The sequence below is a fragment of the Apus apus genome, chromosome 8 (genome assembly GCF_020740795.1).
Source record: "Apus apus isolate bApuApu2 chromosome 8, bApuApu2.pri.cur, whole genome shotgun sequence".
In the NCBI taxonomy this organism is placed as follows: Eukaryota; Metazoa; Chordata; class Aves; order Apodiformes; family Apodidae; genus Apus; species Apus apus.
Genome location: NC_067289.1, coordinates 20,596,154 through 20,620,682, shown reverse-complemented (window position 1 = coordinate 20,620,682; position 24,529 = coordinate 20,596,154). Strand labels below are relative to the sequence as shown.

The 24,529-nt window shown below is 36.9% G+C and overlaps 1 protein-coding gene across 4 annotated transcripts in view; it reads left to right on the top strand.

Annotated features, from left to right (window-relative positions):
- The window catches only part of NAALADL2 (N-acetylated alpha-linked acidic dipeptidase like 2), a 384,820-nt gene that overhangs the window by 5,482 nt on the left and 354,809 nt on the right, over positions 1–24,529 (top strand). For all 4 annotated transcript variants that reach the window (XM_051626469.1, XM_051626471.1, XM_051626470.1 and 1 more), the window contains exon 2: positions 16,527–16,589. The gene's annotated coding sequence lies outside the window, so the exon portion shown is untranslated. The remainder of the gene's footprint in view (positions 1–16,526; positions 16,590–24,529) is intronic.

Sequence of the window (24,529 nt, the reverse complement as noted above, 5' to 3'; positions counted from 1 at the left end):
AGAACTACTGGTTGTTTAGTTTTCTTCCTCAGTTGCAGACAAGCATGCAAAAGTATCCAGTTTTCTCTTGAGATGGAATGAGAATGAATGCAAAGATATTTTTAAATCAGATTGAATTCTTGTTTTCCTACCAGCTAATCACATGTATTAGATGCTTGATGAGTGTCTGCTGTTTGAAAAACTGATAAAACATGGGCAAGTGTATCTGGCACAAGCCAGATGGTTTGATTTTTGTCTTTATGGAAATAATAAAAAAATAATAATCTAGTGAGCAAAGATGCTGTGGAGAACATGGTGTTTCTGGGGTGGAGTTGTGGAATTGTATCTCTAGTTCTGATCAATTACCAGGCTTTGGCAATTTTAATACAGAGCTTTTCTTGATGACTGAGTTGTAGCTGCTTTTCACTTGCTTCATCCACCTACTTGCGACAGTTTGCACATGAATATTTTGCGACGTGCTTTCTTGCTTTCTTCCATGGAGAAAAGAGTTTTTTTCCTTTGTGTTTTCTAACAGCTGTTTTCTTACACATGTGTGTAAAAATACTGTTTCCCTATGGTCTAACTGGCTTTTCTGCACTGTTAATACTCTGCCATAACAAAAAGTGAGTCTGCATGCACACTTCATTCTTGATATATAGTGTATGTCAGCACTTGAGATTTTGAAGTTGAGTTGAGAATTGACTTTGAAAGTATGAAAGTTTAATTTCACTAAATTTGCATGTGTATTTTACCTGGCTTTCATTTTTTAAACCAGTTCAGAGGAGCACTTCAATTTTCTACTGTGAATTTCTGCAGAAAAAATAAGTGACTTTAAAATATAATATGAAGGTTCAAACATCCAGCACTTCAGAACCAGAAATTTCCAGAAGCAAAAATTTTCCTGGCATCTGTTCAAACATAAGATACTTCTGTGGCCCATGTGGGGAGTTTTATTTTGTTTGGGATTTTTTGTAAAGTGTTATCTTTTTTTTTTTCTTCCTTTTTGTTTGTGAGAAGTAACATACTGCTGTTTTGGTTTGTTGAGTAATGTACAGATGGTTCTTGCACATAAAAATTAGCAACATACCTCTGAGTATAGGTGGTTTGTGGCTACTGAATTTGAAAATAATTCCAGAAAGTTTTTAGGCAATAGTTATGGGAATGTTTCAGAGTTCCTATATGAAGAGGAATCGGAGATGTATTAAAAGAAATGCGCGTTTGTTAGGAAATAGTTTGAATAATTATTAAAATGTCATTTCAAATTATGTCAAAGTTGCCTGAGATGGTGTCCCTTTTGAAATAGGTATTGAGGTTTCTTAATACACTGTACGTGGAATGCTAAGATTGAAACTTGTTTGTCCGTTTGCTAATAGGTCAGGGTTTGGTTGAGTTGTTCTTGTGTATTAGTATCTGAGAGCAGATGCATTGGCTGCCTCTGGAAGAGTAGGGCAAGTATAAGGGAGCTAGTATCTAGTCTTTCCAGTGCAAGACTGGTATTCCAAAGCATGAAATGAAGGAGGAAGAAAGTGTTTGTGAATATCAAATTATAGTTGAATTACAGGAAGTAAAGTACGTGCTCTTGATGCTTGCTCTTAATCCAGAATTGGTTTATGTATGGTATGTTATTCTAGCATAAATGAGAGACTGGAAGAAACTTAGTCTTGTACCATCTTTCTCAAGATGAAGTGTATTTAAAAAAAAATAATACTTATGTTTAAGGTCTACTTTCTGCTTTTTGTTTTGCTTATTAGGTGTTTTCCTTTATAAAGTGATGTCTTTCTAGTTTTGTAATATGCTCCAAGTGACAAAGCTTAAGTAATATATCCCTTTTTCTAGCAGATACATTGTGGGATTCAGTTTTGAAGTTCAGTTTTTTTTATGTTTAATGGAGACACTTCTTTTCCTATTTTTGCTTGAAAGGAGCTAATTAATGACACTCCCTAGAAAGATGAGAGAACCATTACCAAAAAAAGGGAGGAAAAAAATTTTGACCTTTAGTGCATAATTATTTTTAGTACTAGTTCAAAAGTCTGAAAATCACTGATGTCCTGAGAAGGCATAAAAGCACTAGTGTAAAAGATGAATCCAAGTTATTCAGTTTTTCTGAATTGAAATAAATGTGATTTAAAGGGAAACAGTCAAGATACTTAGATCTTAAAACCACATTATTGGAAATTTGGATTTTATTCTGTTAGAAGGCTTGCATTGGCACTGTTGGGTCTAGAATAAATTAACTGAAAACTGTAGGAAACTTCAGAGATTATTATTATGGTTCTCCATAGGGAGTATTAATCCACTTATTATTTATCTCTTACTTTGGAAGAACTCTGTCAAGAAACTTTTATTCAGTTACCTCATGTAATGTGAAGTATGTGAATGTACTTCTATTTAAAGTGCAGATTGACACCAAGTTATATTGATTGATGAAGAAAAGTGAAAAAGGACAGAATTTTGTTAAAATCATATAGAGGAAATTGTCTTACAGTGTTGTAAGATCTGTCCCACAAACCAGCTTAAAATGCAGACTGACCCTTGTCCTGATTTCTTGGAAGTGGAAACCCAAGCAGATATTTTACAAGAAAAAGGAAGGCAGCAATGTGGAAATAGATAAAACTTGAGGAATTCACTGATGGAAATCCAAATGTAAGCAGCTTCTTGTCTTGGTTAGCTAAGTAACTCTTCCTAGGAATATTCAGTATGCACCAAGAAGTTCCTTAATTTACAGAAGCTAACATTAATATTACCTCAGTCATCCCTGCTAATCTTTTTTAAATCAGGGCTTCTCTTTGGACTTCATTTCTGATAGTCCTATAGGCACTGATTGTACTATGACATGGCAAGTGTGTTTGTAGTTTCTGTTTGTTTCAGAATGTTTTTAACCCTTACTGTTTTGGTAAATTAATCAGGGGTCTGCACTGTATTTCGATAGTTACTGCAGCAGAGTAAAAATTAAAGGAAGTGCCAATGGAAATTAATTTCCTCAGGAGTACTTTCTGCGGACTTAGTATGGAAAGTCTGGTTTATCAGGGCATTGTAATGAGAACAGTAATACTAAGTAAAGAGGGATTCAGTGTTTATTTAAGATACTGTTATGATAAGAGATTTTTTGAACTTTTCCAGGGTGTACTTTTGAAGGCTGTTAGCATTTTTTTTACTGCTTGTGTGGTGGTTTTTTTATTGTTTTTTATGTACTCCCTTGGCTGTGTCACATGGACCAAACAGCAGGACAGACTTGAACAAGATAAATATACAGAGCCTAAAATTTGCAGGATTTTGAAACTTGTGGCTTTTTCTTTTTTTAATTAAAGCTTGGTCTTCCTTTCATGTATGATATAGTAATATTGCAAAGAATTTATCTAAAATAGTGTACTAAAAAAATACATGCTTTAATTTGTAAAGTTAATTTGTAAACAGCCTAGCATCTTTCTGTTACTTATGTGTGAATATCTGGGTAAGATGTATTCCTCCCCAAAGCCATTAACCTGTGTGTCCCTCTAGGCTTCTTCTGACATGGCTTTAAGCTCAAGTTTCTAGGGTGGGGATGTGTGGGTGTATCAGGCAATACAAATACTTTACCTGGAGTAGCTACCAATCCAAAATGAACATGAGGTATCTGGTATCTGAGGTGCTTTTGTAGTGACTGCATTAGTCAAGCTAATTTGGGAGCAATGAAACTTTAGATCTCTGGATTTACAGGTTGACCACACAGTGCTAAAGTCAGGGCTGTTCCTCAGCAGAGCATTCATATTTGAGATTATATGCTTCCCTCTGCTAGCTCAACAAATTAATGAATAACATTTACTGAAATCTCGCTGACCTCTCTTCTTAGTGAGGAGATAATTACTTCTTTCATGAATAAAGATCTGTGGTAGCTGACAAACTCAGATGACTGTAAATGCTTCACAAATGGCTAAAACAAAATAGAAGATTGTCAGGGTTACCCGTTTAGTGCTCTGAGTGCTGTAAGAGTCTGGTCTGAATTTTCTCGGTTGAAGGTCAAGAGCTGATGTGAACAGCCCTAGTTCTCAGGCATGCAGGGTGCCTTCCATGTAGTCCTTATTCATGTGGCTTGGCATAAGAGCAATAGTTAGCTTCCTGAAGTGAGCATACCAGACTAATGTGAGAGTACAAAACTTGCAACTTCTTACATCAGTGGGCATCTAAGGAATCTTTTGAGTTAATAGTAAAAGATACTATGAGGAGGAAAGAGTGGGGCCTTGGTCATCTTGTACACAGAGTGTAATATCATATACAGAATAGACTATTGTAAAGGTTGGGCTACAACAATGAGTACCTAAGAAATGTCTGGTTTGTTAAAATGCATTGCCATAGTGCAAAGCTGGGTTGGATTCAATAAAAGACAAGTCTAGCAAATGAAGTTGGAATGCATTTTTTGTTGCATCCTTTGTGTCAAGAGTAGCTTTATGAATTGGATTACTGGTGAGAATTGGTGAAAATTGTATGCATAAGTGGCAAAGATTCATAAATAGTTTATCTTAATTTAATTTTTCCTGAACTGTGCAGGAGTTTATTAGCTTAAGGTAAGCCCATAAGGATTCAGACAGGCTTTTTTCTAAAATTCAGCTTGTAGTACTATCAAATTTTATTTCTTTTTAACAAGCAGAGACTTTACTTAGCAGAGATTGCTAGAGAGCTCCAGCTTCACACATCTGTAATTCATGCCTGTTCTCATCCAAACATATCTGTTGTTAGAGTTCAGTGGACTTGAGGTCAGACCCACTGCAAATTTGGTAGTTTGAAGAGAACTAATTTGGTGGAAGTAAATATGTGAAAAGACTTCTGGTGTTTTGTACTGCTGTTTTAACTAATGCAGACTTCACTAATACCAAGTTAGTTGCATGATGTGCTTTTGACTGGAACAAAAGATCAAAACAAAGGTAAATTTAATATTAATCTGCTTATAGAATGAGTCCAATTTGAGAGGTAAATGAAAAAAAATTAACTCCAAACCACTCTGTTTATAAAGCGGTTTATAAGACTGTATTTATGTTTTACTGAAATACAGTTTCTCCAACCTAGTTCCAAGGTAATTGGAAAAAAAAAAAATCACGAGAGTCAAAATTAAAATACCAAAACCAGAGTTAAAATTTGTCTGAGTAGATGTTATAATTCTGCATGCTCTCTGTGGTCAAGCTAGAATGACATCCACATGAAGTAAAGCAGGATTGATGCAGTGCAGCTGTATTCTTTACCTGCTGGAGCTTCCCAGGATGCTACTTGATGCTGTTAGGCTGCAAGAGGCATGGAGCTCCCTGTGTGCTGGTTTTGTGGTATTGCTGGATGTGTTAATGGGACTGGGAGATGTTAAAAGCAGCTTCCCGTGGGTTGTAAGCCAGTAAACAGAAAACTTATAGCTCTGTCAAAGCTGGGGTTAGGCTCTTTGGGAGCTTCTCAGCTGACACAGTCTGTTGTTCTCTAGACCATGTGGCTATAGAAAATATGGTCATAGATGTTAAGAAAAATTCTCAACCCCTTTGCTTTCACTTTCCCTTATACAAAATAAGTGATGTTATGCTGTCTTTTGAAAGAAATCTCAGAAATTGCAATAAAAAGCAGTGACTTCAATCTAAAAAGCATAGTTTTATATAGTCATAAGACTTTAGAAACCTTATGTTGTCACTCTGGTTATCAGCCAAAATTATAATATCATTGAATGGATGATGAAGGTTATTTTCAATGGTGATCCATGTATTAAGAATTAAATGCATGGCAAGATAGTTGCTTGGAAAATAAATACTTGAAAATACAATTAGAAAAGACAAAGCCAAGGCAACGTAGCTAAATGTGACCTTGTTTCTTTGTGTACTCAGGTCAGTGGTCGCAGCAGGCCTATCCTTCTTTGTACTGAATATTCATGGTTTGAATAGGAAGAATAAAAATGGATAATCATGTAGGCGATGACATATTTTGTCAGGCTGTATTAATATCCTTTGAGCTGTAACTTAATGCTGATCTAGTAGTAACAACATCATAGTGTCTCCAGCTTCATGTGAACTGTAGTTTCTGATCAATGGTAATGCATTCCTCCATGACTTATGTTTCTTGTGTACCAGGCTTTAATGAGTTCTTCGACTTCCCCTCACAATGTATCTTCTAGAATAAGCTCTAACTAGAATAATAGTAATAGAAAAATCTTTTCTATAATATGGAAAGCTCTGCAGATATTCACAGTGTATCACATACGATTCCTGCATCCGGGTTGCTTCGGGACAGGTGTTTTTAGTCAAAGATAAATGTCACAAAATGTATCTTTTGGCAGAAGGATGCTTTGGTTTGTGGCAGAACAACTTAAATCATAGTTTTTGGATCTGTGTGCATTCAGTTAGATATTTGTATTCTGGACACATTCCTTGTGAGCAGAGGGTATTTAAAAAACGAAGCAAAACAAAAAGAAAACCACCAAAACCTCAAACAGTCAAGAAATGGAAAGCGTTGTTCCACAGTGCATCACTGGGAGGAGCTGTTTATTACAACAATTACAATGAAGGAATAGGGAGTGGGAAAGTGATGTGGAGCCAAACATACTTTGTCATGAGTGGACAATACTCTCATTTAGTAGAAAGTGATCAGAGGCTTTAAAAAAAAAAAAAAAAAGCAGGGGTCACTTCAAGGGAAAGGACTGATTCACTAAAATTGTGAAACTTTTATTGTATATTAACTGTAATGGAAGTGTGGTTAGGAAACATCATGTCTGATGGGAATGCGCTAGACAGGCAGTAGTTGTACGACTGTCCATTAACTCACTGGAGAGCTCAGGAGTTCCAAATAAGACAAGAACTGTTCCTACCAATGGAACACAGAAAGGATCTGTGTTAACGGTAATCTTGTTATACCCAGAAGGTAATCCAGGTTGTAAAGACGGTTTGGATTTGTATCCTGATACAAATCCTGATACAATCGAGTGAAAGGGGAAAATATCTCTGTAGAAATTCTCCACTGTTATCTCCATAATCTCTACTTGAGTGAGCATCAGCCAAGTGAGAAAACCAAAAAATTATAACCTGCCAAGCATCAGTGGCAGATTGAAATGAAAAAAAATTGTAAATTAATAACAGTGATGCCTTAGGAAAAAATAAAAAAATAAATTAAAAAAATTGCTGGCCAATTTAACTTTGCTTTATCCAAGGTCACATCTTGCAGCTGATTGTTTTTAGTCGTTTGCAGATGAGGACTTTTTACCTTTCTTATGGCAAATGAGGATCAGACAAGTGCCAGACACATTTAAAAACTCAAGGTTATAAATGTCTTAAGGTAAAAAATAACTAATGTTTCCTGCTTATTTTCTTACAACTGGACACACAAATTATTTCCATTGTAGTGAAGTGGGATGTCTTTGTGAGCCTTTATGGCAGCCAGAAAGTCAATGTAACATGAAAAGTCACAGTGGAGTGAGGTTGACGAAGGAACAGAAGGTGTGAGAAAGTGAAACTTGGCAGAGTTTCTTTTGAGGTGGATTCTTGTTAATGGTAATGTGATATTTTATTATTTTTTTTTTTACATAATAGTGTTAAAGGAGAGTATGTTGCGTGTTTTGGAGGGTTTTTTTTTAAGGAATGTGAACCTATTTCAGGCTAAGACATGAGATATACTCTAAGTCGAGTCCTGTAAAATAACAGAAGTGCTTTACTGGAACCAAGGTGTGAAAATCATGAGTGAACTCTAGCAACAATGTTGCAATATTTGCAAAGCATTGGCACATTGTCACTTAAGGCAAGTTGTTTGGTCTATTTTAACTTACTTTGTGGAAACTCTTGCTCTAGGCCTGCTGTGCAAGGGCAAAGCTTCTGTGCTGGTGTGTTAATGTGGTCTGAGGTCCTTTTAATGAAGGATGTGCAGCATCCGGATATGCTGAGTGTACACAGTGGTTCTAGGGAGTTTTTGCGGTCTGGTGATTCAGAAATCTTGTTTGTGGGTAATTGTTTTTCAACCTCTGAATTGTTGCTGGGCAGAAAAAGCACAGCACTTTTCTGGCATGGAAAATGTGACAGGCATTTCTTACTGGAAGATTGATGGAGCATCCTGTTTGTAACTGCCCTGTTTTATAACCATATAGGTCTTCTCTGTCATTAAAATGATACAAACACTTAAGCAGATCCATCCAAGGACTCGAAACATTCATTTTTATTCCTATATGTGTGTGAGTTTCGTAAGCCAGGGCTATTCTGTGTTTAGGTGGCTGGAAGTGTTGCTGGAGTGCTTTTCAAGAACAAGAGGATTAACTTGCAAAAGGTGTTACTGGCAGTCATTAATGGTCCTAGCGGTCAGAAGCCTGGGTTGAAGTCTTGGCCTCTAGAATCAAGTCTGCTGGGCACTTGCTCAATAGGAACGTGATCTGAATTCCCAGCAGCATATCCCTGTTTTCTGTGGAAGTTCCCTATCAGGTCATTCATGGCCTGTCTGGCTTCTTAGGTCTGACAGTATCGCAGCTTGAACTGTTTAATTTTTTCTCACTGTCACACAAGGCATCATACTGAGTTAGTTCAACAGCTCTAATCTAATGCTTACTGCAATGAAACTGTAAATGTATCAATCAATATGTATTTCAGTAAACATAAAGCAAAATGAAGATTTTTTTTGACAACTTCTGTCCATTTCATTATCTCTCTTTTAATCACAAAACTGTCAAAGTTTCCACACTTCCTTAAACTTTGCAGCCATCATTTTTCATACTCATCAGGCTGATGCCAGCAGCACTTTCCTCTCCCAAGCAGAGTTCCATCTAATGCATTAGGCTAATCTGCTGCACTCCTGCAGCAGACAGAAGCTGAATCTTTCCTGACATATCCAGGCAGCTGCAGCAGGCAGACCTCTGGACCTAGGAGCAAAAATTTCAGGGACTATGAGATTTCAAACTTGATATTTTATTGTGTTGTTAATTTTATTTCTCAAGGTAGTCTCGCTTTAGGATATTTGCAATGCAAGCGAAGCAAAGAAGCTTTAGTATTGCCTTTCTCTAGCATCACTGTCTTATCTAGTGTCATGTCTAATATCCAGACTGTGACAGAGCAGCAGTTGTTGGATTATGTTCACATGCAAAGTGGAATCTCTTTGGTGAACTGTGTGATATTTTTCTTGTTTTTACTAAGGCTGCTTTCAGTTTATGCAGGGAAGTGTGTATCTGTGTGTAATATTTCTAACTATGTGTGCCCTGGAATGCACAAACTTTCCACTACTTTTTATGGCAGTATAAAATAGTCTTAGAGGAAACTATATGTCTCCTCTTTTTCTATAAAACATACCTTTCAAGTTTCTAGTGTAATAGTTTTCTTTTAATGTTGCAAATATAAGAAATAAACATACAGTTGAGAAGAAGGAGCAAAGATAAACAACTGTCCATGGCTAGGCATGAGTTTTCCTTCATAAATTCCAGGACAGTATTGGGCTAGTTGTCTCTTTCTCCTGTTTAGGGCAGCAGTGTGGTTTTACATGCTTTGTTCCACATCCTCTCCACTGGAATGAAATGACAGAGTATGAATTCCTTGTGCTCACTTAGGTATAACCAGCTATGTGGATGTGTAGTACTCTGGGATAGAGGAGATGGCATCTGTAGCTTATGACTTGCAGCCATAAAATGGTGGTTCCTTGCCAGCTAAGTGAGGGTGCGAGCAGTAGGCTCTTCTCAAGATCAGACCAGACCAGTTTTTCTTGCTGTTGTGAGAAGACAGATTCAGTCTCCTTTTTGCTTTTCAGGAAACTTACAGCTTTTGCTCTGTCCTCAGCCAAACGTTGATAATAGGCTCTATAAGAGGATATTTCTGCAATGTTTCATTTAGTAATGAAATTGCATGTAGGAAAAAGTGTACTTTACCAAGAGAAAGGTTAGGTTGAAGCAAGTATTTAGTTATTTTTTTTTAAAGCTAGTCCGAGTGGATTAAGGCCACTGAACAGCACATTAATGCTTTAAAATAGAAACACAGAGCTGCACTTTGTTCCTGCAAAAATCTTTTAGAACATTGTACATCTATTAATGGATACTTCTTTTAAAGCCTCTCATGTGGCTCATATTTCTGTATGAGGGTTCTTGACTTGGGACTCTGTTATCCATTTTAATCTATCCTTCTGCAGACTGTTGGTGTTTTGTTTTCTTTTGAAAGCATTGTTTTAAGGTAACTCACCCTGTGATCATAATTTTATAAATATTTTTCTGGTCGGCCTGTTACTTTCAGAGGGTGATAGTGAAAGGATGGGAGAGATGTAAAACACATTTCCTTTTTGAAGTTTGTGTGCTGATTATTGCAGTCTGTGAAGGGAGTTCCCTGACCCATTACAGAATAACTCTTGCCAACAGAAAACATAATGCATTCTGATGACAATTATAATGGCAGTACTTCCAGAACAATTACCCTGGTAGTTAATTTTCATATTGTTGAAAATCATATTTGCATGTTATATTTAATTGAAAACGGCATGCTTTGTTCTATGCACATCTGGAAATACTCACCGGGTTTAACTTGAGAGCAAATGTGTATTTACTTTGCAGGTAAGCAAACATTTAGCTATCCTGACAGGAGAATGCATTTTAATGTCTCTTGTGTGGGGTACTACACCTCTATACAGCTGTGTTATTCCAGGTTATAGCCAGTCCAAGTAGTGGTGGATACTGAATGCTCAGGTATTTATTCAGCATATCAGATTCCAATGTTTATGAAGTTTTGAACTGTGTCAGAAATCAGTTTGTGGACAGATGTTGCCTTCTGTGTCCTCAGATTAATTTGATGTTGCATCTCTTCAGTTAAATTATACACTTGAGTACTAGATGAGGTTCTAACTAAGTACTTCCACAGAAGAAGGAAATAGATCTCACAGCTTTTGAACAGTTGCTCTTAGTTTTCGCTGCTCTTCACCTTGAGCTATGAGGTAGGCACCCATTCCTTTGTCAAAGAGACAATTGAACTTTTCAGATGTAACCGAAGACACATGCTTAATGAAGGGGCAAAAACTGAAGTAGGAGGAACATCTATGTAGAGGATGAAGAATAAAGATAATGGAGTCGTGCCTTGGCACAGAATGAGATGGCAGTAATAATAATAAAAAATATGAAAAAAAAAAAAGAAGCTTTTCATGTGATGGACTTGAGCATTCTAGGAAGTCTTTTTGAATAGAGTTAATCTTGTAATTTGAGGTTGAATTAGCCTGATGAAAATAATTTGTGTGCTTTCTGGATATGTAGTTTAATCAGATTATCTTGCAAAGAAGCCTGGTACCTAATATGAGCATTTTCTTGATGTGATGTTGACACATTTTGTTTCACAAGAGGAAAAGGGCTGTGGTTATTCTGCTGTTGGATGGGAGCTACCTAAAGCATGTTGTCAACACTGCATTTTCTTTACACTGATAATGTTACTGAGGTTAAAAGTGTGGTTTTTGGTTTTTTTTTAGTTAAATTCACAGCTAAGAGTACTGTCTAGAATGCGAAACAATTGTTAAATTATTAGTTACTAATATGCAGTGATTGAAAGTTGAAATGAGGCTGGGTGTGGAAGTGCATGGCAAGCAGTGTTATAATCTGATCTGTTTTCTCCCATTATGTTACCTTCAGAAAGCCTCTGCTTAGCAGCTCAGTATAATGATTTATATTACACATAGCTCTAGGGGCTTATTCTGTACACTTCTGCACCCTTCTGCTGTGCCTTGTCATCAGGTAGACAAAATGTCCTCTCCTGGCCCTGCATGAGGTTACCCCAGTGCAATTTATGATGTGGCTAGAACTGGCAACAGGAGTGATGGTTTTATTGTATGAACAGAACTGGGGACAGGAGTGAAAATCCAGTTGGTAAGTCACTGGATGGGACCTCATTTTGTTTATTACCAAGCTGGGTGGCAATCATTCAGCCTGAACTAGCCAGTCTTCTTAAGCTCTTAATGCCTGTCTTTTTAGGGATTAAGTATAAAAAAACCCCACAGCTGTGTTTGTTCCAGCAATGCATACTGTTGTGTTTTATTTTGTGTTAAGGATAAAAATGTGTGTGACCTTGATTTAAAAAAAATAAGTACAAGATCAAATTCCATTGCATAAAAGTACATCTTAAAAGTTAAATAAAAATCCTTTCCTACAGATTAAGACTGCTGCCTTTCTCCTCGCTTTCAAACATTTAAACATACTCTTTACATGATGCTTAAACTTTCAAGTCAAAGTTATGAGGTGCTTTAGCCAGGCTTGAGTCTGAGAACGAGACCCAAACCAGGACACTAACAAAATGACACAAAGATTGACTTCATTGCGCTTGCTGGCTGAAGTGAAAACTGCTGAAATATAAATCCTGTATCCTGGGATTTCACTGCCTGCTGGAACTAATCTCATTAACTTAAAACCACCTGAGGCTTCAGAGAGAGATACACTGCTGTGAGAAATTATATTTATCTCATCCTAGAGGGAAATCCTTCCCCTTCCCCAGCTTACCTTACTTTTGACTTTGTCATTCATGAATTACCAGGTCATTTTTCCCCCATGGGAAAGTCGTCATAGCTCACAGCAATGCAATTACTGTATCTGAAGTTCACTGCTATATGAATGGTGAGATCACTGTTGAAGGTTTTTCTTCTTAAATAATTTCCTGAAGAAAATAAAAGATTGAAAAAGAATATCATAGCAGTTTAAGTTCCTCCAGAGTTACAGGAAAAGTGTCCAGATTTAAAGACATGGCATAAGGAAAACAGCTTATTGAAAGCATTTAGGTGTTTATTGCATTGTAAATCAAATAGCAAGTTTTCTTTAACCAGTACAGTTTTAAGTTGCCTCTGATAACTGGTAATTGGATATAGATTCAATAGCGAGGTCCAGCCAGTAGAAATACTTCCTTTGGCATCAAAGGATTTTATGTGAGACCTTATCTGACAGTCCTGCAGCAAGGCAGGATGACCTTGGTCAAGTGTTTTTTAATGTTTGTCTGCTTATGAAAAAATCAGTTTTGAATTATTCATTAAACAGATCAAACATAGGAGGCTATTAAGAAGTAATATTAAATTAAAGTTTGGTCTCAAAACCAAAAACTAAAGGCCTGATCTGAGCCAGTCTGCAGAAGGCCTTAATGCAGTGAAAGCTTTTCATGGTGAGCCTGGCTCTTGTCGTACTACTTCCGGAAGGGAGCCCAGAGCACATTTGTGTTGTGGAGGTGGAAGTTATTTACAGTGAAATGGAGGTGCCCATTTCTGTGACAAGAAGTGACCACTGAGCAAAACTAGCTATGATTTCTGTAGAATCTAGCTCCGCCCAGAAGATGGTTTCTGGATTTGAATGACAAGTACGTTCAAGTCAACATTTATGGTGACTTACCAGCCCCTAGTTACCACGTTACAACCAGCTATTTAACATGTCCTGAAAATGCAGTTTGTGTAGGACAACAACAAATACAGTTGCAATTGCAGACCAATTAAAGTAATACAAATGAGAATATAAATCCCTGTTTCTGTTTCATCCTCATGGCATGAGTGGAGAGCAAGATAGAAAGTTGCTTTGCAACACTCTTTTTCATTAAACCCCCTCCTTGTAATGATGAGTGAATTTGTGAACAACCAAGATGGATAAGGGTTGGGTTGTGAGGGACAGTAGCATGTTTAGCTAGGAGTTTCTGGGTTGGAAGGGTGTTACTTATTTGGATTAGACAATATTGTCTTAGCGTGGTTCGCTCTGTAATGTTACAATGTACATTATACAATGAATGCCTGATGTAGCAGTTTCTAGTAACAGATGGGTATGAACTATAATATACTTAATGTTTCCAGTAGTGTTATAATAGCTCAGGTCAGTTTGTTGTGGAGATAATCAGGAGGTGATGCTTGTGTATTGTAATTTGTTTAGAAGCCTGAGTTCCTTGACAAATGGTACAGCAGTTTCATCTGTGAACTTGAATTTTATATGCAAGACATCAGCATTTTAAAGCTAAGGTTGAAAAGCAAAGAACAAAATGCAATGAGGAGTACAGTTTTTAATGGACTTTGTTGTTTCTTGATATTTAACTGTCTTTGCACATTCAAGTGATATAGTGGGTTAATGTGCATGCCCCATTGAAGATATTTAAGGGACTACAAAGAAATGTGTATAAGCAGATATGTAAGTGCATTACTCTGTGTGTGTATAAGAAGTCCATGTAACTTGTCTGGCCTGTACAGTGCTAATTATTTATTGTGATCTTGTCTAGATCCAAGTGAATTTGGCCAGGAGTTTTTGTTTAATTTTATTGAATAATGGATAAATCAGTGGAGGTATACATGATTATGGATATTGTGTTGCCAAGAAGAATCTATAGTAGGTTATGCTTGCTGAACTCTAGTGTACATTTCTTTTCAGTCCTCTGTAAGTACAGCATATTCTAGTTTTTTAGTGATGGACAGGCTGTTAATTCTTAAAATAGCTAAGGAGTAGGAACCTGACACTTTGAATGATTTATGTGTATGCTTTGTAAGCTTGTTTCTGTTTTGTAACCTTTAAAATGTGTTTTTTATGAGTGGTATCATTAAAATTTATACTAGCTCTAGTATGTGATGTTAGTCATTATTGCTCTGCTGTGCCTCCTGATCACCTGTCTGAATTATAAAGCAGCCTTCCTTGGAGCTAAATAGTAGTTTTTTTCCTTTCTAGCGTAGGTGCATGTTGATTACTTCATTGTTCATTGGTGCTCCCGTACTGAACCAGAGGTCAGAATGTGGCTGCCTTCTGCTTTCCATCAAAATGTGAAAGGTTGCTGAGAATAACTGTGTATTTCTAAGAATGAAACGTGAAGGGTCTTTTAACTTAGCAGAAGAAACTGCCAGACAACTTGTTTTGAAGTGTACTCTATTTTTTTTTTTTTGTTAACTCAGGTTGATGTACTCAGTAGATTATTGCATATTGTGTGAGGTTTTGTTAGGCTGACTTTCTAATGTTTCAGTGAAGACTGAATCTTCAGCAAGAAAAAATACAATACTGGAAGTGAATCACAGCCCTTGCCTCTATCAATTGAGGCTTTTTAAAAGATCTTATATCCCAGGAAGGATTTTGCAAGTCTTTCAGTTACACTGTTAGTCTCATTGTCCAATCGAAAGTGTCAAAAACGTTTCTTTTAGAAAGCTCTGCCATACTCTAAGAAGTTGTGGGTTTGTTTTTGTTTTTTTTTAAGCCAGTGAGTCAAATGGAAAAATGGAAGTTTTGCATTACTGCACTGGCACTCTGAAAGTTGTCAAGCAAACTGCTCTGTGACTCATGAAGCTGACCTCTTTCTGTTGTTTGTGCTTTGGTTGTTTGTTTGTGGGGGTTTTTTGTTGTTTTTTTTTTCTTCAAGAAATGAAAGATCTTTTCTCATGGTTTATGTAGACAGATCATCTGGCAGATTGTGGTATAGTTTAATTAATTGCAAACTCCCCAAACATGACTGAGCGAGATTTCATGCAGAGGTGGTAGAGAATTGTTTTCTGAAACAGAGGTTGAGCAGTATTATTGCAGATGTTTTAGGTTTGGGTTTTTTTTTTCAACTCAAAATTGTGTACCTCACACAAAAGAACAAGGATTTCAGCTGCTCTTAGCAATGCCAATATGAGAAGCTTTTTTTTTTCTACCAAAACCCCTTACTGTTGTAATGTTTTACTTATGTTAATGGAAGATAAAATCCCTATTTTAATGCAGCCTGAGGCTACCATGATATATTCAGTACCCTTATCTAGTTCCATTGAAAGAGGTGTGATACAGTACTAGAAAACAAGTTTGAACAAAAAATGTGTTATTGTTGGAGAACTTGAAAATGCAATAGCTCAGATTGGAGGCATGTCAAAGTGCACTCAAGCATTAGATCCTGAAACTAGTGGCCTCTTCCTGAAATATTTGGTATAATACTGCATGTTATTCCTTGTCTGCTTCTGATCCCAGCATGATTATTCTCTCAATATTTGTAAAACAAGTTTCCTGTCATATTAAAAAAAAAATCCCTATTTCACAATGAAGAAAATGTGAGCATTAGTAGTTCCTGCATTGATCACTTGTAGTAGCATAATTCCTAGAGCTGGAAGGGATGCTCTGTGGGCTTGTATTGTCTGCTAGTATCAACTAAGGCCTGTTTTGAGAATCTTGCCCTTTCCTCACCACACACACTGCAACTAGACTTTCATTAAAGTAATAGTATCAAGGTGAAGTTTAATTTGCTTTGTGCTACTTACATGTATTTAAAATAGTGAGTAGGCTCCATACATAAATGTCAGTGAGAGAGTGAAGAAGGTAGAAAGAAGAGCTGTGATGCTGATTAGAGAAGGCTGAGTAGAGTTTTTCATAGGGTTAACGCTTTCCCAGTTGGAGGGTATAAGATTGAACGTGAAGGACATACTCCTTGTTGAGGGAAAGTGGTAGAGTGGTCCTAATGCAGAATCTCATTAAAGCAACTGTCAGGATTCCTCAATTTTACCAACACCTCCCTATACTATAAGAGTCAACTGTCGTTTTGAGTGAGCATACTGCCAAAAAGGCATTTACAAATAAATGAAAAATGTCACAATTGATTTTCCTCCTTTCAGAGTACTCTGTGTCAGCTTTGTCACAAACCCTTTGTTATTCTCTCTTTCAGATCTCGAGTCTGGACATTGGAAATAACGTTGGATGGTTCTGGGATTCGTTGTGTTGGCCCAGGGTAAGCTCCCTGGATTATGACTTTTTATTAACTTTTGTACAACAGTTAAATAATATCGATTTTTTCAGTGCTTAAAAAGGATGAAATGCTAGAAACAGCTGCATAATACAATCCACACTTGAGAGTGCTACTAACGTAATAGATTTACTTCTTAGTTTCTTCTAGAAAAGTATTTGTGAATTATGGTAATTATTTTGCAAATGTTGCATGCAGCAGTACTAGACACAAAGTATAGCTATGTGTTTTTATTTTTTCTAAAGAATATGTACTTTTCAATATTTATTTCTGATTCTCTTTCAATGTATAGTATATGGTTATTATAGTGTGTGTTGCTGCTTGTAAATACAAAGGTAAGATGTTTTTCTTGTGTATTTGCTGGCTGGGTAAGTGAACCTAATGGGCAATATCCATAATCCCTTTTTAATGCAGAAGTGTTAGCATAAGAATGGGGATCTGCTGGATTTTCGTTGTAAGAAATACTTGAGATCATTCCCATAGAGCAAAATATCTAAAATACTGTCACTTCTTATAAAAAAAAGGCTTAGTTATTTTCTCCTTGAACTTCAGTTTTGTAATAGTCATCAAAAATACATGGAGTGTTTTACTAAAACTGCTGTGAGACAAATTTGTATAGAAATGCCTATGATCCTTTAAATGGGAGTTGAAGGTTTTGAATAGCAGACTTAGTGGTACATTTAAAAGTAAGTGTTGTCCTTTTTGCATTTGCTGTCATGTCCAAGAGGAGTAACCTGCAAACAGTAATAGCACAAGAGTTTACCACTTTCCATAAACTCCAAAAGGTACATATACGCTGTATAGAAGTAATTTTGTCATGTTTTGTGTATTTCTGAAGGGCTTCTTCAACAACAATTCATGCACATTTTGCCATCTGGCAAACAGCACAAAGTCTCTATTGCAGTCCATGTTATTTTGTCATAGCAGATTTTTTTTAAGTTGCTGCATTTTACCACTTTTTGCAATCACAGATTTTTAAAAACAGAAGAACTGAGAAAAATAGCATTACTGTCATATTTGTGCTCTGGAAACTCCTAGAAAATATAGGAAAGAATTGGACACTCTAAGGGAAAACGAACAATTTAAGGTGCCGCCTGTCCTATGTACGGATTTCTTTCCTTTTCCTCTTTCATCTGGGAATGTAATCTAGCCTGATTAGCTCTACTCCTAACACAGCAGAAATTCTTTTGTGTATACATTTCTGTCAACTATTTAAGCCTTTTTAATGTGTTACATTCACATCCATGTTTACAGTTCTGATATACCTTTGGCTTAATTAAAATGGAATGCGGTGCATTGGTTTTAAAACAAATTTTAAAATTACTATCTAAAATAGCGGCTAACTTCACAGAAAGTTTAGAATATTTATTTTTGTTCTTTTAACTAGAAATCAAAACCAGACAATTCAAGGTTGTTATATTTGTGCAATTAATTATTATAGTTAGCATAAACAAAGAAGTAAGGAAAACTTAGATGAAAATTAAGTAGAACTTGGCACTGTCACCTCTACTTCTGTTATCCCTGGCTTATCCTGAGAGCTACATAGATATTATGGGATGGAACACTTTCTTTGGCCGGGTTTGCCATCTGTCTAGTCTGCTCCTATGGGAGGGTTGTAGATATGATTCTTCTGCTCCTTTAGTATCCAAACCAGCAGATTCAACAAGCAGAACAAAGTGTCCTTGGTGTCTCAGCAGCATCTATCAGTGTTACCAGTCCACTAGTTGAAAAACTTGCTTCTTAAAAGAGTTCACTGAAGAAAAAAAAAAATCAGTAAAAAGAAAATTGCCTTTGTCCTGGCTCAAACCAGGACACACGGACTAATTAAAACAACAGAGAAATGTGAACACCACCATTGCTTACCTAGTTGACTAGGAACTCGCAAGTAGGGAATGAGTCTAGGAGGAACCAAAGGGATGGACAGAGCATTTGCTTCAATGAGAACCCTTCCTGGCAGTGGGCCCAAGACAGTGCTGTGCTGCTGGTAGGTTTCCAGTAAACTTGCTTTCAGCCAGGAGGAAGGCAGTAGGGAATTGAACAGAGAACTGGATTTTGTTAAATCAGTTTACGTTCTGAAACTGTAAATAAAATGTTAAAACAATGAAATTGAGTGACAGAGCACTGGGAGAGGCTTCCCAGAGAGGTTGTGGAGTCTCCTTCTCTGGAGACATTCAAAACCCGCCTGGACACGTTCCTGTGTGATGTGCTCTGGGTGATCCTGCTCTGGCAGGGGGGTTGGACTAGATGATCTTTCAAGATCACTTCCAAACCCTAAGACTCTGTGAAAATTGGGTGTAACTGATTGTGGTAGCCCATCTGTGTCATGTCCTCACCAACACCTCCCTCCACAGTAATTAGACTTTGCTGTTCATGATGACAGTTGTTTGGCTCCTGAACTCCTTCAGTTCCTTTTTAAACTCAAATGTCTTGTCATATTTAAATTAAGAAAGGTGCTATATTTCTAGGTCATGGGGATATGCTGGTCTCTAATTTCAGCAAGATGAAAGACCTTTCCCAAACCCCCAACGCATGACTCTTCATGGCCTAACATGGTTTTTCTATATATGAAGACAAAGTAATTGAAGAAGCAGGGAAGTAAGGGAGGAAAACCTGGGCAAGTTGGGAAAGTTAAGATTTGGAGCAGTTATAATTAGTTTGTCAATTAAGTTGTTGCAATTTCACTCTTAAAAGAAGCTGTTCCTTGCTCTTTAGAATCTGGCCAGTTTCTAGCGTGTCTTCTGATTTGCATCATGATGTTCCTTGAGTGTATGTGTTGACAAACAGTTGACATTAAGGAAATCACTCAGGGAATAAAGAAATTGTTTCTCACCTGATTGTGTCTGAGGCTCTGCTCTGTGCTGCTGCTGCCTTTTAGCTGTTATAAAACAGTATTGTCCAACTGGTTTCCTCTCAACTGTTTTCCTTAGTTGCTTTATAAATACCATGGCTTGAGGTAGTGTAATAGAACTAATAGCAGAAAGGATATGTGAAGAAGACATGCCCGTAAGACAAAGGTAACAATTTGCTGTTTCTCATTGCCATGGCTGAACGAGTTGATTTTAGGTAATTTGCTGTTCAAACAGAAATAATAAGGTAAAATGCATTTTGCTCACTTTTGCTGTGGCATGGGGGTCAAGCCTGAACCACCTCATTTTAGGGGGTTGGACAGGGCAAAGGAAATTGCTAATTATTTAATTGATTGTTTTGTAGTGGTTGCCTCTAGCTGTAACATGTTAATGGTAGTCAGAGATGAACCATTAGAATATCCTCCAAATTGTACAGGAGAATACCATGAAGTAGCCAAATGGTGAAACCGTTTAATTGCCTCTTAATCAGCAGAGCAAAGGCAGGAGAGGAAGCTCATGTGCTGACCTCTAGGTTCCAAAGGAGTCTTTAGTTAAAACAGTGACTAGAAATACATGTAGTATCATCATCTATGCATAGTGTATTTGAGAGTGGAGGAAGTGTCTTTGACTACATTTCCTCAAGTCATTATTTTAGCAAGAGCATCCTGGGAATATTTTCAGTGCTCAGAAGCATTAGCAGGACCTCATGCATTTTAATGTTTTCCCCATGAACGTGTATTATTTGTTTAAGCAACAAATAATGGTAATTGCATCTCTTTTTTTTAATTAACTAGAGCAAAGTTGTTTGAAATTCCATTCAGAATTGGTTCCCAAGTACATATGCCTGCATATAGATTTGATTTACTGTAAGAAAATCAATGAATTGCTGTTGGGTTAAAAGTATTGGCTCTATTTGATAAGCATGTCCTCAGGCTCCTTTGAAAATTATAGCTATAATTAATGATGGCAGAACACAATTCCTATGACTATTGTGTAGCTTAAAAAACAGGTTATGCAAACCTGTCACTGATTCCAGTGGTCTTCAGTAGAGCCAAAATTTCACACAGTTGCTTTATATAAAAGAAGCAAATGCAGCCTTCCAACCACCACCATCTGTTCTGAGGGACATTCTCTTCACCGCCTCCCCCCCCCCCCCCTGCTGTTTTTAGGAAGAATTTGGCTCAATGTTCTTGAGTTAAGTATAGAGAAATAATCAAGATTTTTAACATTTGTAAAAACTTGACTTGCATGCAGGAGGTAGATTGTGACAGCCTGCTCTGCCATACTAAAATGACACAAGTTGAGCAATGTTTTCATCAACAGAAATGTGTTGCTGTTTAAAGTTGATTCTCTCTATAGGGTGCCATAAAGTAATTAGAAGACCATAACATAATCCTTCAGTATTGCTTATTAATTCCTTAGAGGGATGAATTCATCTTTTCTGGCTGCAATAGTGTATCACTGGCTATGGAAATACTATAGAACCATAAAACAGTATGTAAAACAAAGCATGGTTTTTCTAGACTAGCATCTTTATTTTATAAAACTAAAAGGTATATACTTCTAGTGCTTTTTACATGTAGCAAACTGGAAGTGAAAGTGTTTTGCTTAAAAATTGACATGGCATACCATAAAGGAACTGCATGTAAATATTTGTCCCTGTGAGGACTGAAGACTATGGAAAAATCTGTGTCAACTTGAGAATAATCTTTTTGCTAAAGCTGGGTGAGTTTTTGCTGCTAGTGTAAACTAATACAGTGATAGTATGGTAACTTTAAAGGATGAGAATTTGGAGCAATTTTGTTTTTTCCCAGTGTTAGATGGACATCTGGGTTTGTCTTGTTCAGACAGTGTTGCAAATTAGTCTTGCCTGGGGCTTTTCTTGTTTGTTTGGGGTTTTTTAGTGTGTGTGCTTTTTCTGTTGTTTCTTTTATTTTATTTTTTTATGATGAATTATTGCAAGTTTGTACTAGCGGATTGTGTTGAATGGAAGGAGAGGGAAGCTGTCTATGTGTTCGTGTGTTGTTGTTTTTTAAAAAAATTATTTGTTTTTAGAATATGGCTATACCTGTATGAATAAACCATCCTCATCCTGGTGATGTCAATGACAAAGCTCTGATAGATTTCAGCAACATTGTGAATCTGTCCGGTCGAGATTCAGTTTGTGTGTACAGTATTTGCAAAGCAAAATATTTTACAATCCTAGTATAAATACTTTAATTGCTTTAAGGCATCTCAGTGCATTATGGAAAAGAGCTCATCTCCACTGAGATAAATATTTTGCAGTGGTTTTATTCTCAGAAAACCTAAAGTCATGACCAAGAAGTGATGACCCAATTTTTGATTTAAAAAACCCTAACCAAATCACCCCAGCTCCCCTCCCCCAACAGAGGACCTCCACAACATATAAATTACATTGTAGTTAAAGTACCTGACATTTCAGCTTCAACAAAGAGGATATCCAGAAGGTAAAGCTTGTGGAAGACTGGACCTGAAAGCCTGAGGTTTCAGTGCATTGTTTAGAGACAAGGTTGAGTGACTTGAAGGTAGATATATCTGGCTTTTTAAGTTTCTCTTCCAGGGTGAAATATTCCTGTTTTAATCTCTGCTCCTCCAAGTCTACCTGTGCCCTCTATCAAAATCAGCTATGCCAGCTGTGACTCTGAGAGTCACTTGCTTTGTAACTGCAAAACTTAAGAATCTGCTGGGAGTTAACGAATTAACATTTATTGCAAGCTTTGTGCTGTGCCAAAAGTAAGTAAATGTTTTCTTCCTTTGCTTTTTTTTAAATTTTCTTTTATAATAAGCACCTTGCATTCCTCACTGGATCTCCCAAAACTTACTCAAGCTATTTTCTTAGTCAGCAGAGAAGTAGAAAAGCTACTTCATTTATCTATTAGTTTCCTTCCTCTTAACACAAACAAAAACAAACAAGAAATTTTCCTAGTAGATACATGTGGAGATACAATGAATAGAAACGACATAATTGCTGGTGTTAGGATTAAAGTGGTTAGTAGAGAGCAGAAAACAGAGGATGTGGCCCTCAGCATTTTAGTTTTTAATAGTTTGGTGGTTCTGCAATGTTTGTAAAAATATATTTGCAATAAGAATTGAGAGCCTTGCTTTATAGCTTTTATAGAGATATTAGTTTCTTCAGTGAAATGTAGGAAGCCTGTTACCTTTTTTTTAAGTGCTTTTCATTCAGGTTTTTCCTGTACTTCAGAATGAGCTGAGGTTTGACAAATGCAAGTGTTTTTGCAACTTGTCTTCAAGCTGTACTTCAGATTTTTCTTTCACCTCCCTTTGCGATAACAATTATCTGTTGAAATGTTTTTATAGTTTCTTTATGATAGGTGTTTCGGGTACCTACTGCTGAATAAATAAAACTGCCTTCCTAACTTAAGGAGCCTGGGATGGTTTTTTTGCTTGTTTTTCAAAATCTGTTGCAGTACAGAGTGTAGTTGATTGTCATAGCAAAGAAGATGGCCTGGCATTGAAATGAAAACATAATTAAAATTATTTTTAGTTTTCTCAGGGCTTGGAACAAACTGTTACTTAAACCTTTTCTTAGAGGTATTTCACCTAACAAGTTCTCTTGAGAGAGACAGTGGCAAAGCAGCCAAGCTATCAACAAAATAGGGAATGGGTATATTCCCTGGGGTTTGCTTAAATTTGAAAGTAGATAGGAACTGTGAAGAATATAATGCAATCTGATAAAAAGCTGCAGCATAACTACAGTGTACTCAGACACCGTAATGTACCAGTATAAAAATCTCTAACTACCCAGAATATAGGTAACATCATAAAACAACCGAACGTTGCTTAGCTTACGTTTGTCCTTGATGCACCATTTTCAGTGCTGTGTGATGTTGAGATCAGTTTATGTTGTAAACACTATGGAATGGAAACCAGGTCTCTTCACCTGCTGTGGAAAAGGTCCTGTGAACCTTTTCTGGGATGTCAGTGTTAAATTATGACACGCTAAATGCAAAATGACCACTGAGCTGAAACAGCAGTCAAATGGTGTTACACTCTTGGTCTTAAATTTATGTCAGGTTAAAGTTCACTAAGCCACTGAAGCCACTTGTGGTCTGAGGTTTTCCTTCCCTGCCCACATGAATTAAATGTGTGTACATGATGGAGTCATAACACTGGTCTTCTGGGATTTGAAGCAAGTGGAGGGGGAAGCAATTATTCTTGGGTGTTTCAATTGTTTCGTATTCCTTTTTTTTTTTTTCTTCAATCTGGAATGCTTGTTAATCTGCACAATATTTGTTTTATTATAATCCTTTCTCAGAATTTGCAAATGCCTTCTGATATAGGATCATTAGTACTGGTTTTGCAGGGTCACAGTCCTCTTTCTGCTTCTGGAATTTAGCTTGAGATGTAGCAACTCTTTTTGTTGTTGTTTTTAGGAGGAGCTTGATGGTGAAAGGCATGCTTGAATTTGGGGAAACAGATATTTTACAAAAAGCAGTCTTTTATCTGATTACTTTTGCTGGCTTTTGGGGGATTCTGGAAGATGATACCCTGAGCAGATCCTCTTGTCTAAGAATGAATGCGGCTCTTCATTGCATCATCTAGAGACCCTAACCTGTATTATTATATTATGTTCTCAACAGGGAGATTTGGTCATTCACAAATTTGGAGAACAGCTTTGCAGCAGCAGGGAACTAATCTGTTGATTGTTGCTGTGTTCAGCTGTACCCCTCTCTTTTACGTAGTGGTACACAGTGCTCCGAGTGCTTGGGCAGGATGGCAGAGCATCAGGGAAACAGTTTTAATATCTGTATAAAATACAGTGAGTGATGTGTATAAGTGTAAAAGATTGTGTTGCCTGCAGGCTTTAGTCAGTTTCAATTGTCTGGCTTTTATAATTATTCACAACTTAAGTAATTCTGAATGCATGAAGGTACCTCTATTTTAGCCAAACACATGAAAGAAATAGTGAGCAAGTGTAACAAAGAGCTCAGATAAATTTAAAAATGCTATCTCTTCTGGCACTTGAGGCATGTATATCTATCAGGAGCTCTGGAGGAGACAGGGAGCAGGCATGTCTGTGTTCAATTTCAGCCTTCT